The sequence below is a fragment of the Nicotiana attenuata genome, unplaced genomic scaffold, assembly GCF_001879085.1.
Source record: "Nicotiana attenuata strain UT unplaced genomic scaffold, NIATTr2, whole genome shotgun sequence".
Taxonomy (NCBI): Eukaryota; Viridiplantae; Streptophyta; class Magnoliopsida; order Solanales; family Solanaceae; genus Nicotiana; species Nicotiana attenuata.
This window is the reverse complement of record NW_017670455.1, coordinates 105,246-120,388: the sequence shown is the minus strand read 5'-3', so window position 1 is coordinate 120,388 and position 15,143 is coordinate 105,246.

The following is a 15,143-nucleotide window of genomic DNA, read 5'->3' as shown; positions in this document are numbered from 1 at the left end:
GAATATACGCTTGAGACTTGGGCAGACCTGAAGGCAGCCATACGTCTACAGTTCTTCCCCGAAAATGTTAAATACAATGCATGGAGAAAGCTACGGGAGCTCCACCAGAAAAAGTCAGTGCGAGATTACGTGCGGGAATTCTCCGTGCTCATGCTGAACATACGAAATATGGGGGATAAAGATAAACTCTTCACACTCCTAGAAGATTTAAAACCTTATGCTCGTATGGAGCTGCAAAGACAAAGGGTAGATATTTTACCCAAGGCGATCCAAGCAGCGAATACCTTGGGGACTATCAAGTGGAAGCTCGGAAGGATAGGCCTCAACCGCCTGTCCGTGGAGGATACAAAGGGGGCCAACCTAGAAATGGTGGCCCTAGCAGAAGAGGAGGAGATCGTAGTGCAACAAAATCTAAGACTCTTTCCTTAGGCAGCAATAGTGTTGCGTCTTACAACAACGATCGTGGAGGAAGCCCCCTTCAGAAAGTCGTCATTGCGGCGGGCCGTATTGGAACATTGAATTCCCACATGCACAAATGAGAAAGACCCCTTCAGGATGTCGTCATTGAGGATGTCTTGCGACAGGACATGCCAAAGTAACTCCCGCCTAGGCGCATTGTGGACCATGAGATTGAGTTGGTGCCGGGCACGAAGCCACCTGCCGGGGTGCCTTACAGAATGTCACAATCTGAACTCACCGAGCTTTGGATATAGTTGACAGAAATGCTGGACACGGGAATCATTGTTCCCTCGAAGTCCCCTTATGGGTTCCCTGTGTTGTTCCAAAAGAAATAGGATGGCACTCTACGATTCTGTGTGGATAATCGCACCTTAAACAAAATCACTATAAAGAACAAGTACACATGTTCGATAGACTGGGTGGTGCTATAGTATTCACAAAAATAGACATGAAGACAGGTTACTGCAAGTCCGAATTACTGAGGGAGATAAACAAGACGACCTGTGTGACAAGATATGGGTCGTACGACTTCCTGGTCATTCCATTCGGCTTGACTAATGTTCCTGCCACATTTTTCATCCTAATAAACCAAGTCTTCCGAGATTACATTGATGAATTCATAGTGGTCTACTTGGACGACACTGTAGTATATATCAAAACACTAAAGGAACACCTGCTAAAAGTCCTAGTCCCACTGCAGAGCACGAATTGTATGTGAAGCTATCCAAGTGCTCTTTCACCCAAAAGTAGATTGACTTCCTCGGATATGTCATTGAGGAAGGGCGGATCAAGATGGACCAATGTAAGATTCAGGCTATCGCAAATTGGCCACCGCCTAAGGATATCCACGTTTTGAGGGTGTTCCTTGTCCTATGCAATTTTAATAAGCGGTTTGTGAAGAATTACTCTCTTATTTTAGTGCCATTGATAGATCTCCTAAAGAAATCCATACCTTAAGATTGGGGTCCCAAGAGAGCGAAGTCCTTCAACGCATCGAAAGCGGCTGTCTAGTAGCCCCGTCTAGGCCCTCCCTGATTTGGCCAAGCCGTTCGAAGTACAAATGGATGCCTCTGACGGTGCTCTAGGAAGAGTCTTGCTACAAGAGGGCATCCACTGGCATATGAGAGTAGGAAGTTAAAGGATGAAGGACGATGCTATGCCGCCTACGAAAAAGAATTATTGGCTGAAGTTCATTGCTTACGCCTTTGGAGGCACTATCTGCTTGGAACTCCGTTCATGGTCATGATAGACAACACAACTATTAGACATTTCATGACCTAGCAAAAGCTAAATGGCCGACGGTCCAGGTGGCAGGAACTCCTAGCGGAATTTCGCTTCAACCCGGAGTACCGAAGTGGAAGAGCAACAAAGTTGTTGATGCACTTAGTCGAAGGGCTAATTTAGCATCGGTGTGCCTACACGCCACCCTAAGTGGGGCAAGGTGGCCACTACTATAAAAGACCAGATACAAGATCTACTCACCAAAGATCCTGTTGCACAGTATTTGGTCGATTTGGTAGGACAAGGCAAGACTCGCCAATTCTACGTGGAAGATGGGTTCCTCAAAATGAAAGGGAACCGACTTTATGTTCCTAAAGGAGGCGATTGGTGAAGGACTCTTTTGATGGAATTCCATGATACTTTGTGGGCCGGCCACCCAGGTGAAGAACGCACCAGTAGCTCTGTGCTTATTATTGCCTCAAATGGCTGATGATGTTGCACAGTACGTAAAGACTTGCCTAGTACACCAGAAAGACAAGTCAGATCGCATGACACAAGCATGGTTTTTGAAGTTATCACTTGTTCTAAAGAGACAGGGAAAGTGTTTCATTGGATTTCATCACCGGACCAAGGTCGGAGATCTTATAACTATCTTGGTTGTGGTAGATCGGTTTTCCAAGTATGCTATATTTATAGCAGTCCCAAAATATATATTAGCAAAAGATATAACTCAACTGTCCTTCTCTCATGTTGTCAAATATTATGGTCTGCCTAAAGACATCGTTAGTGATTGTAACTCTTGATTTAGTAGCAACTTATGGACTCACCTCATTAAGTGCCTCGTGTCAAAGTTGAGCCACAATTCAAGTTTCCATCTGCAATCCGCTTGCCAGGCAGAGCGGTTCATGGCATGTTGGAGGAATACCTCCGCCATTTTGTTACCGGATCTCAGAAGAATTAGGTGAAGCTTCTGGATACTGCTCAACTGTGTTTCAATTCAAAAAATAGCTCTAATACAAACAGAAGCACTTTTGAAATTGTAACCGGGCAGCAACCGCTACTCCCGCACATCGCGATCTCCCCAAACATGTCGAAATCTCCTCGAGCTACTAGCTTCTCGAAGGAATGGAAGCGAAATTTGGAGATAGTGCGGAGCTATCGTGTCAAAGCCTAAAAGCGGATGATAAAATATGCTGATCAAAATCGTCGCTTTGTTGAATACCAAATAGGAGACAAAGTGATGGTGAAAATCCCAAAGCAAAGCGCATTGGAAAAGTTGGACGTATTGCATAAGTACATTGGACCCTTGTCTATTGAGAAACGCATTGGAAAAGTTGCATATCGGGGTGGATACTTCAGCCTGGTGGAAGATTCATCGAGTCTTCCATGTCAGTCTTCTGAAACCTTTTCGGGAAGACATGGAGGATTCTTCACAGAACTGACTCGCAATACCCAGTATTCGAGGCCCTAATTCAATCGGAAAAAGGAGTGTAGAAGCTATTCTTGATGATCGAGTGGTTCATGCATCAAGGAAAGATCACCAAGATTTTTTGGCGAAATGGCAGGATTGTGATATAGAGGAGAATACTTGGGAGAGGGGAACAAACCTCAAATCCTACAAGAGCCTGATCGATGATTATCTTGCAAGTAAGGCACCGAGGACGTTGCCAAATCAAGTAGGGAGAATGTCATGGGCGACTTTCCAGCTATGCCCCATGACCCCTTGGACGCGCCCCATGGCATCCTGACAAGCTTCCCAACGCCTAGCGCCATGGACGACCCCGTAGTTTTGGCCGCGCCAAGTGACAAGAGGGCTTGTGCCTATGTCACCCTACCGATAGCCCTCGTCAGTGCCCAGCTGCAGGCTGATGCCAACAGCGCCAAGCGCGCAGACTCTAATGCAAAAGAGAAGGTTGCTACCATTGGACCTGCTTCTACATTATAGCAATCTAAGTCAATTTTATTGTAAATATAGAGTATTTTTTACTTCCTGTATTTCCATTATGTCTCTCTAACTTAGTTAGGTCCAATCATATAACTTTCGTTCATTTTTTTTAAGTATTATTAGGGGGATCAAGCAAGCAAACATATCTCTGTGAGCCCATTTGGATTGGCTTTAAAAAAGTGGCTTTTCAGTAGAAATAGCTTTTAAGCCAAAAAGAAATAAGTTGGGGTTGTCCAGCTTATTGCTTTTGACTTGTTTTAAGCAGTTTTTAACATGTTTTAAGCATTTTTCTGACATTCCCAAACACTAAAAAAAACTAAAAAGAGCTTAAAAGCTGATTTGAACAACTTAAAAGCCAATCCAAACACCCTCTGTACCTATGTCTCTCTCCCTCGACACTGTGTTGCCTTTATGTAATAGCTTTCATTAATGCAATCAAGTTTTCTTTCATTCTCAATTCTCTTTTCTGTTCTGTCAATTGCTCTTGACATTTGTTTTCCCATACGGCACTGACAGTTCATCCAGTGTACGGACGGGACCCTAGTTAGCGGATAGTAACTATATGAACATTGGTTAATTAGCCTTACGTTGTCCTTCTAAGAAATCTCAGGAAGGTGTCGTGTAATAGTTTGTTTGATAAGAGAAGATGTTTGAAGTTTAAAAAGATATCATATACAAATTGATACTTGCGGTTTGTTTGGTATGAAAGAAAACATCGAAAAATATTTTTCAATTTTTTCATGTTTGGTTGATTTAAATATTTTAGAAAATATTTTCTTCATGAACGCATTTTCCTCCAATTGGAGGAAAATATTTTCCCTATTAAGAGAATGAAAAATATTTTCTTTTATTGTAACCAAATATTTTAGTAAACGTTATTTTCTTTCATTTCAACAATGTAAGTATGTTTTTTCATGATGCAGAAAAAGTATTTTCTTTCATTTCAACAAAATGAGTATTTTATTTTTATTTTGTAGAATACTTTCTTTTTCAACCAAAAAAGGAGTATTTTTTTTAGTTATAGAGCACAAATTTTGACTTTACTTTTACGTGAAAAAGTAAGCAGCACATTAGTTCCTTTGGGAATGTGTGAATATTTCAAAAAATAATTAAATTATTGAAGAAAAGAGAGTCCTTAAAACATTTGGGGGGGGGGGGGAGGGGGGGAGCATAGGAAAAATGGAAATTTGGGCGAAAGGGGTGAGAAGAGTAGCATAAAAAAATTAGTTTTCCTAAAAATATTTTCTATTAACTAACCAAGCACGAAAATATATTTTCCGGGAAAAAAAATTTCACTCACCAACTAAACAAGGGAAAATCACTTATTTTCCACACCCTTGTATTTGAACGCTTTTGCAAAGCTAGCCTCCAAATTTTGAGTTTTTCCCAACAAAATTAAGAGACAATTTGGTAACATCATATGAATTGACCAAAAGTATACCGGTGGCAAAATGGAGCAATTTCAGAAAGTGAAATAGCTCTATCAACCCAGCAGGCAGCATATCCAACATCAAAATGCTCACCAAGAAATAAGTTGGAAACAATGTTACTTGTTTATATTGTCTGAGGATCAAGCCTCGGCTAAAATATCCGAGAACACATTTATTTGAGTACATACCAAAACATGACAATTATATCAAAGTCTGTAAATGGATGTTTTAACATAATTTACCATACAACCACATAGTATTATCTTATTGCAGTGGTTCCAACTTATGAGTTTTCGTAATGGTAGGATATTTAAACTATTACAACCTTCAGCAGCCACTGTAAATCTTAATTACAGAAATCTTAGTTGAAGTTTACTCTGACATTTTCTAATTTCAAGCTCATTTTCAAATATTTTGATTCAATGCTTAGCTTGAACTTTTCCATTTGAAGAAAACTTTACAATATGTGCTACTCTCCACCAACGCCTATTGATATTTCAGGGACGTGTCAAATGTAGAGTTATTGACCAATTCAGATTAAAAGTACCCCTCCTTTTAACGGAAATATAACATGGCATATATGGGGCTTTTAATTAAATACGTGGAACTAATTAATCGGTCTAAGTGGATATTAGACCAACCCAAAAGTTATCCAACCCAACCCGATTAACCCAACACCTACTCTTTCTAACTTAAGGGCATTAATTGAACTAGATCTATAATAGTGCTTCTTCTTCAGAGTAATGGCCATCTCACGTGAGGTTGAAGCCACACTGTCACTTAGGGGGTGTGCATTTGATTTATCGATTCGATTTTGATCCTTATCGATAATTATTTATCGATTATCGATTTGTACATATGCTTATCGTTATCGTTTCAATAAGGTTTCGATTTTTTTGATTTCGATTTATCGTTTTTTGGGGCTTATCGATTCGGTTATGATTACACCAATAAGAAAATTTGGGGGATTCTACGAAAAGTATATCGCTATAACTACCCAACAACCACCGCTTCCGCCGTTAACCACCACCACAACCTCCTCGGCACGGCCACGGAGCACCAGTTCAAGTCATTCATACAAGAATACAGCAAAGAGTATACTACACGCGAGGAGTATATACACCGTCTCGGGGTTTTTGCTAAGAATCTCTTAAAGGCAGCTGAACATCAAGCTTTGGATCCTACGGCTCTTCATGGAGTTACTCAGTTCTCTGATTTAACGGCAGAGGAATATGAGAGGATGTATATGGGTGTTAAAGGTGTTGGCCGAAGGACTTCCTTGTTGGGGCAGGGACACGCGCAGCCGCTGGAAGTGAAGGGGTTGCGGAGAGTTTTGATTAGAATAAGGGTATATTTGTCTTTTTAGTATATCTTATCGGTTTATCATAAACCGATAACTGAAGAGGACAAAATCGAAATCGAAATCGATAACTCGATAAGGAAAATTTCGAAATCGAAATCGATAAACCGATAACAAATAATCGATTCGATTTATCGATAAACCGATTCGAATGCACACCCCTATCTCACTCTCATCATCGTCATAATCATTATCGAAATACTTTCTATACTCAATTTGTCACTGTTTTATGGGGTTTCAGAAGGTCAGATTGAAATCTAAATGCTGGCAATATACGTGAATTCGGCGTGTTAGCGGGCAAAGAAGATCTGGGACTAATGGGTATCTGTCATCAAGTTTTCAGATAAAGGCAATGTTGTGATTTGTTTTACTTAAGCAGCATCCAGACTTCATCTACGTATTTTACACGAGAAATCCTAGATCAGTGAATTTTCAATTTGCGCGATTATCTCTTCTTATGTTTATCTAATATATAGTTTGTCTTCTACATTGTTTTCCTTTTCCAAAACTCACAACACCATTAACAATAAGGTTACACAATCTACTTATTCTGATGTATGAGTAGTCTTGAGCTAATGAAAATTACTAATACTTTAATCTCAACAAACTCGATGTCTCTCTTGAACACAATTTAAATGAGTCTCGGATTATTTATGAGTTGGTCTAATATCCACGAGGACCAATGCATTGATGCCACGTATTTAGTTAAAAGTCTCATATATGCCATGTCATATTTCCGTTAAAAGGAGGGGTACTTTTAATCTGAAAATAAACGTTAAGGGTAATTCTGGCCCAATAGGTGGAAGGAGGGCAAATTTGAGCCATTTTCAATACGTTAAGGGCATTTTGACCCTTTTCCGAGACCAAAATCATTGACCATAACTTTCATTACATCCTTATAATATTTATATTTCACTTAATAGGAAACATTCTTTTAAGTTAACCAAAAATATCCCTTCGTTAGATTTTCCATCCACCTTTATTAATCACGTGACCCCTTTATTTTTCTTTCCCATTATTCACAATCTTCTCTCCTTCCTTTCTGTGAAGAACATGCACATGACTTTTTAACTCATTTCTATTTACATTCATACACTGTGTCAACTTAGCATGCGTAACTTTTTCTCTTTTTTTGCTCAATCTGTGTTTTACATTCAATAACACTACTAGGCATTTTTTTTTAATTGTTAAAATTGGTGTTTTCCAGCTTCACGGTAGTTTTTTTGAGTCAATGATCATTCAACTATCTAAAATTATGGACGAAAGTCACTTTTCTTTCATTTGTAATAGGAAAATCACTCAACTATTTATATTGCACACAACTGGTTACTCAACCAAGATAATCAAACTTTTTCGGCGGCCAAATATGATGTGGCAGTTTATATGGTTTTTTATATTTTTCGACCAAACAAAACATAGAAAATCCAATCATACACCCAACCTAACTTGCTAAAAATAACATTCACCCGCTAAATAAAATCAAACACTAAAATGCATCCCTATTGCAAATGCATCTCTCTTCTTCTTATAAGAGTGGATTTCTTCTTCTTCTTCTTTTTGTCATGATTTAACTCTTGTTTCATAAAACAGTAATGGGTACGTGGTTAAGGACTAAAGACTAAAGTGACATGTGTTCTTATTTTCTCAATGACTTGTATTATTCTTTTCACAGTTTCTCTTCTACTTTTTATAAAATAATAATGGGTATATGATTAAGGATTAGAGTAAAACCATGAAAAAAAAAGAAGAAATCCGCATTTTATAAGAAGAAGCGAGATGCATTTTAGCGTATGATTTTATTTTTAAGATTTTGTTTTTTAGTGGGTCGGATATTGGATTTCTATGTTTTATTTGGGTGTTAATTATTTTATTTTGTCCAAAAATTTAAAAACTCCGCTTTTGCCACCGAGAAATTTGACAATTTTAGTTGAGTGATCATCTGTGTGTAATAGGAATAGTTGAGTGACTTTCTTCTTACAAACTAAAGAAAAATGACTTTAGTCCATGATTTTTTATAGTTAGGTGATCTTCTGAGTAATGGATTCATATTTTTTTCGTCGGTGTCTGCCATAGCTCTATCGAGAACTGTGTATTTGGTGTGTAAATGCGTTATAGTTTAGACACGATCTTTTATTTCGACGAGTAAGATATCTAACAAAAATGACGGAAAGAAATACAATATTCTTTTGAAGAGTGAAGGAGCTCGTAGGAGTTGAAGAATTTCCTTATGGGGCTGGAAATGAAGGCTGCTTTTGGACGATAAATAGATAAAGCAAGACACGTGAGAAATAAAGATTCCGTTAGAGGTGACGGAAAAACTAACAGAGGGATGTTTTTGGTTAACTTTAGGAAACTTAAAGGATGTTCCCTGTTAAATTGAATATTATAAGAATGTAAGAAAAATTGTGATAAAACTATAAGGATGATTTGTTGAGCAGATTGGGCCTAATTTCCCGACTCATTCAGACCAGGCCCACTCTTCTTTTCCAGCGGCCCACATCATAACACACACATATAGCAATATAGCTTTTATATTTTTTAGCCATTTTACCTTCGTATATATAGCCACATTATAACATAAGTATAAATACTTGTATTTTAGAAAATAAGAGGTTAGGAGATTCATTAATCATAATAGATATTTTCTCCGATAGTTCTTTTCTCTTTTCTCTCTACTGTACAGCTAAGATTTCCTCCACTGAAACCTATTGCATGAGCTCAATCTGAGCTTCTAACATGGTGTTAGAGCGGGTGAATAAACTCTATACATTCTCCTCTTCCTTCTGACCCTAGCCTCGAGGTTGGATTCTGTGATTTTGGACAAGTTCAAAGAAACCCTAAATTCCGAAGAAAGTTCGTTCTCTGGTGGAATTCCAAAGTATTTGTTGCCATCTATGGAGAAATAGTAGCTGAGGATTTCTTCTACTGGTCATCTCGTTAACTCGTGAAGAGTTTTGCTGCTGATTTTGAGTTGTTGAAGCAAAACCGATATTATCTTCCTCAAACTTCAATTTCTTGTACTTTTTCATCAAACTTAGCCTTATAGACTTTTATTTCTATGTTTGTAGTGTTAAAATTCAGTTTTGCTTATAGCTATTGAAAAATTTAATTTATCAGAGGGTTTTTCAACTTTCCCTTAGATTTTTCACATCCTTTCTACGTGCACCCTTCTTATAGTCCCGGTACTCATTTAGTCTCCCCTCCTTTTGATGGTACTGGTTTTGTGGCTTGGAGAAAGAGCATATTTGTGTCTCTTTCTGCCAAGAACAAATTAGGGCTAATTAATGGCCGCCATGATAAACCTACTGAGGGTTCTCCTTATTACCTGTTTGGCTCAAAAGTTATCGATATACTTTGCAAGCTTAAAAACAATCAAAAGTAGGAAAGGGTAAATCGTAATCAAATATAACAGACCTAGAGATGAAAAATGAAGTTGTTGTTGTAGATCTAATAGTGTAAAATGATAATATGAACTCAAGAGAAAGTATTCGTTAGAGATAGAGATAGAGAGAGAGTAGGAGAAAATGACAGAGTTGTATTATTCAGAATCCCCCTTTTTACAATGTGAAGGTCTCCCTTATATAGTAGGAGACCTCCCTCGAAATAATAAAAAAGATACAAAAATAGGTAACATTTTCCTAGTGAAGACACTGAGTCTTAAACGATGTCGCTTTTGTCCCCACGTCCAAGTCGTACCCTTACGTTAGTTGACATATACTCACCGGGCGTATCTATTGGCGTAGAGACGTTGACGGTCAAATTTGACCCTATATAGTTAGTCCCTCCGTTCGTTGGAGACGCATTCGGTAGGCGTCTTCAATGGACGGAAATGCAAACCTCGTCTTAGGAGAATTTGACCTCGACCTAGGGCGGCAACGTGCATGAGGCGAAATGTATGATGTTGTTGAGCCATTGACGCGGGGCTTCCTTTTCGGAATGACGTCATCGCCTGTATGCGTCACTATTATACTTACTCTCGAGGCGGTTCAAAGGATGATGTGACATTTTGGTTTCCCGCGCACGTTTTGAATCATGACTCTTCGATTTCTGCGCAACCTAACCCTATAAATGGGGGAGAGGTTCAATCCGATTCATCTTTCGAACCTTTGTAAAACATTTTCTGGTTTACTTCTTTGCCTTTCTTTCTTGTAACCGTTATTTCGTGTGAGACTCCTCCACTTCTTTGAAGTCATATTTATCGTCGTTAGTGCCTTATTTCCCCAATAGAATCATCATGGTAAAACATCGTCAAGGTGGTAAAAAGACCAAGGACACTGACCCATCTAGGGTTCTGCCTTCCTCTGGCGGTGAGGAGGAGGAAGTGAAAAAGACCCTTGTTCCCCTTACCGTAGACAACTTCCTCCCAAAGGAAATGCATGTTCGAAAGGATTTTCAAATGAAAAGTCCAGCCCTTCCCTGGGAGCACACTGTTTTACTGCAATCTCATCTAGACAACCTTCGAGCGACACACAACATTCCTGACCATGTGAAAATGGCTCCGGCTGGGATGGACTATGCCAATGTGCACAGGCCTGGGTACTGCACATTTTACGAGTACCCGTTTTTGATCGGTTATAGTCTCCCGATTTACCCTCTAGCGGAGGAGATTTGCCATTTTTTCAATGTGTGTCCGGCTCAGCTTACTCCTTACACCTTGAAGCTATGCAGGATTCTGACCACGTACGCAACTAAGGCTGAGTGCGGCGTCTCAGTTCATCATCTTTTACAGTTATTCAGCTCTGGTTACCTGAGGGGTACCATGTTGCAATTGAAAAGCCGTGGCACGAAGGGTTTGGTAGTTAAGTCTGACGACAAGGCCAACCGCCTCTTCTGGCGTAGGTACTTCTACATCAGAACGGAGCACCTGGTGTCTAACCCTGAAGGATTCCCGGAAAGATGGAACCTAGAATGTGAGTACCTTTATTTGCAGAATTCATGACTGTTCGTGACCTTGACCATTCGGCCACTGTGATTTCTTTCTTTTCTCTTTTTTTTGTAGCGAGGGCTTGTCCACCCCAGTTTATTGACAGTATTAAATCGTGGGTGGAAAGATTGATACCTTATGCGGAGGAATGCCGTACCTGGGCTGCATTTCTTCAACAGTACGGCCCGTCAGGTAATTCTTCGGCCTTGGTTTGGAAGCTCCCTTAGGTTTTGTTACCTGACTTACTCGTGTTAGCAGGTCAGAGCGCCCCCAAGAAGAAGAAGGCTGTCGTTACCTCGCCTAGGGCGGAGACCGACTCTGATGGCGGAGACATGCCCTGCGGCTCGTTCAGTGATGGCGCTCCAGAGGTTCCTCAGTAGGAGTTTGCGCCTATGGCGGCGTCCGCAAGTGAAGCGAGTCCTTCAGTGCCGTCCCCGCGGTCTTTGGAGGAGACTTATGAAGGTGAGGAGCCGCCAGAGAGAAAGAGACGGCGGTCGATAACGGGCAAGGGGATAGCGACTGAAGACGAGAGGGTAAGTGAACCCCGTCAAGTGTCGAGGCCGGTTTTTATGGCTGATGCTATCCGTTCTTGGAGGTCGGTTCCCCAAAGGAGAGCTGTTGCCGACGCCACCCCAGCCCGTGTTTCGGAGAGCGGTTCGTCGGCTGCTGTTGGAGAAGTGGGCGATGGTGCCGAGAGGGCGGACACTGAGGCCGCCCGTGGAGATGCAGATGGGTTAACGAGGGGTCTAGCCCATGTGGAGATGACGGCGGGTAGGTCCAACCGCCGAATTATGATCCCAGGAGGGTATAACCTGTTACAACACAGCGAGCAGGCCGCAACGGATATGACCCTGTTATGTGCGGCTGCTGAGCGTGAAATGCTGAAGTGTGTTAGTGACGGGGATCTATCCCGGAGGGTTGCTGGCGCGGCCTTGCAGGTAGCTTTCAGTTTTCTTTGTGTGCCGTAAGGCTAACTTTGATGCGTACTGACTTGCCTCTCCTCTTTTTCTTCTCCTTTTTAGACTCTCATTTGGGAGGTGGAGAGGAGGTGGCGGGCGCAAAAGAAGGCAGCCACTTTCAACAAGATGGCGAAGAAGTACCAACGGTGCCGTGCCAAGCATCGGGCGCTGGCGGACCTACTTAAGCAGGACCCGGAATTTCGGGTGTTCCGTGAGGGCCTTGAACAGTCGGAGGCCCAACTGAAACGGAGGGTGGCCGAGCTGGAGCAGGTCGATGAGCAGCTGATGACTGCTCTGGCTCGGAACATTGAGCTGGAGACTCTTCTTCAGTCGAAGGAAGAAGAATTGGAGGTTAGCCGTGGGGTAGCGGCGGAAGCTGCTGATTTGCGGACCAAGGTCGCTGCTTTGATTGCCGAACTCGATGCCAGGGCGGCTGAGATTGAAGTCCTTAAGCGGACTGCTGCACCAAGGCCTGATGAGGATGCGCATCGTGAGGCGCATGATATGTGGGTATACGCCGAGGCCAGATTAGTCGTATTCGAGGAGTTCTTGGCTGCGGGTCGAGCCACTGAGGCGGAGGTTCAGGAGCAACGGCGCGTAGCCCGCGTCGCCCGCGAAACCTGTGGGTATAGTTCTGACTCCCCAGACCGGGCGGGCTATAACTCCGAAGACGTCAACCGTCTAGAATCCGGCTCTTGGATCTCTGCAACTTATCAACCCGGGAGCGGCGATGAACAAGGTGGCGGTCAGGCGGGGGACGACGGTCGAAGCGGCGAAGCCTCTTAGGACTTGTAGCAATTTTGTTTTGTTGTATTTTGGAATGTAAATGGGACCTTTTGTAAGGTCAGGTGTACATACATTTTTTGAATGATAATGAAAGTCGTACTTTTGCTGTCATTCTTTTCCTTTTGTATCTTTTATTTTCGGTACCTCGTCTCCGCAGAGCGGGTGCTCACTTACTTGTAGGATTTTCAGTGTGTTTCTCGAACGTTGTCTGTGTTATCCGCCGATAGGATGCGGCTTCGATGCTAGATAGTGGTGGCTTTAGCTAATAATGGCATCACTTCAATTGTTATTTGAGTTCCTTTCGTCGTAGTCGAACAGGATTGGCGACTGTTGGCGACGATGGCCTTAGCCATAATACTGTCGATGGCCTTAGCCATGTACGTAACTTCGACTGTCGTCGAATTACTTGTTTGTAGTGGTCGAGCTGGGTCGATTTATTGACGACAATGGCCTTAGCCATAATACTGTCGATGGCCTTAGCCGTATACGTAACTTCGAATGTCGTCGAATTACTTGCTTGTCGTAGTCGAGCTGGGTCGACTTATTGACGACGATGGCCTGAGCCATAATACTGTCGAAGGCCTTAGCCATGTACGTAACTTCGATTGTCGTCGAATTACTTGCTTGTCATAGTCGAGCTGGGTCGACTTATTGACGACGATGGCCTGAGCCATAATACTGTCGATGGCCTTAGCCATGTACGTAACTTCGATTGTCGTCGAATTACTTGCTTGTCGTAGTCGAGCTGGGTCGACTTATTGACGACGATGGCCTGAGCCATAATACTGTCGATGGCCTTAGCCATGTACGTAACTTCGATTGTCGTCGAATTACTAGTTTGTCGTAGTCGAGCTGGGTCGACTTATTGACGATGATGGCCTTAGCCGTTTGCACGTTGGAGATGGCCTTAGCCGTTTGCACGTTGGAGATGGCCTTAGCCGTTCATACATTGGAGATGGCCTTAGCCGTTCAAACATTGGAGATGGCCTTAGCCGTTTATACATTGGAGATGGCCTTAGTCGTTTGCACGTTGGAGATGGCCTTAGCCGTTTGCACGTTGGAGATGGCCTTAGCCGTTCATACATTGGAGATGGACTTAGCCGTTTGCACGTTGGAGATGGCCTTAGCCGTTCATACATTGGAGATGGCCTTAGCCATTCATACATTGGAGATGGCCTTAGCCGTTCATACATTGGAGATGGCCTTAGCCGTTTATACATTGGAGATCATGCTAGCCAGTCCCTTTGTCATGTCAGTCAGGAGAGCGTATGGAGTGGCTGGTATGATAAACTTGTTCCGCAAATATCTCCAGGTGTTCCCTCTGCCGCCTCGATAAAAACCTCCCCGAGAAAACCCAATTGGGACAAAACTCGGGTAAGGGAAAAAGAGTGCGACTCGGGAGACGCCTTTCAGAAATGGAAATACTTGAGGTGGGCGACGTTCCAATTGTTTTGGAGCGTTTTTCCTTCCATTGTTTCTAATTGAAATGCTCTTTTACTTGCTGCTGCTGTGATTTTGTAGGGTTCGTCCCAGTTGGTGCCCAGTTTTCCTTCGCTTGGGTCTTTTGATGCCAACGTTTTGGCTTTTAGGACGTAGTCTCCCACTTTGAGTAGTCTTATTTTGGCTCTCTTGTTGTAGTATCTTTCGACTTGTTGTTTCTGAGCCATCATTCTTATGTGGGTCATTTCTCTTCTTTCCTCGGCCTCATCGAGGTCTTGAAGTCTGTTTATGTCGTTCTCTGCTCCGCTGGTATGTGAATACCTCAAGCTTGGTTCGCCGACTTCGACTGGTATGACCGCGTCGGTTCCGTAGACCAGTGAGTACGGTGTTTCTCCTGTGGAGGATTTGGGTGTGGTCCGGTGTGCCCACAACACTTCCGGTAGTAGCTCGGGCCATAGCCCTTTGGCTTCCTCGAGTTTCTTCTTCAGTATGTTCAGTATTGTTTTATTGGAAGACTCTGCTTGGCCGTTGGCAGCGGGGTGATATGGCGTGGAGAGTATTCGCTTAATATGCCATTTGTCGAAGAACTCTGTCGTCTTTTGGCCGATGAACTGTCGTC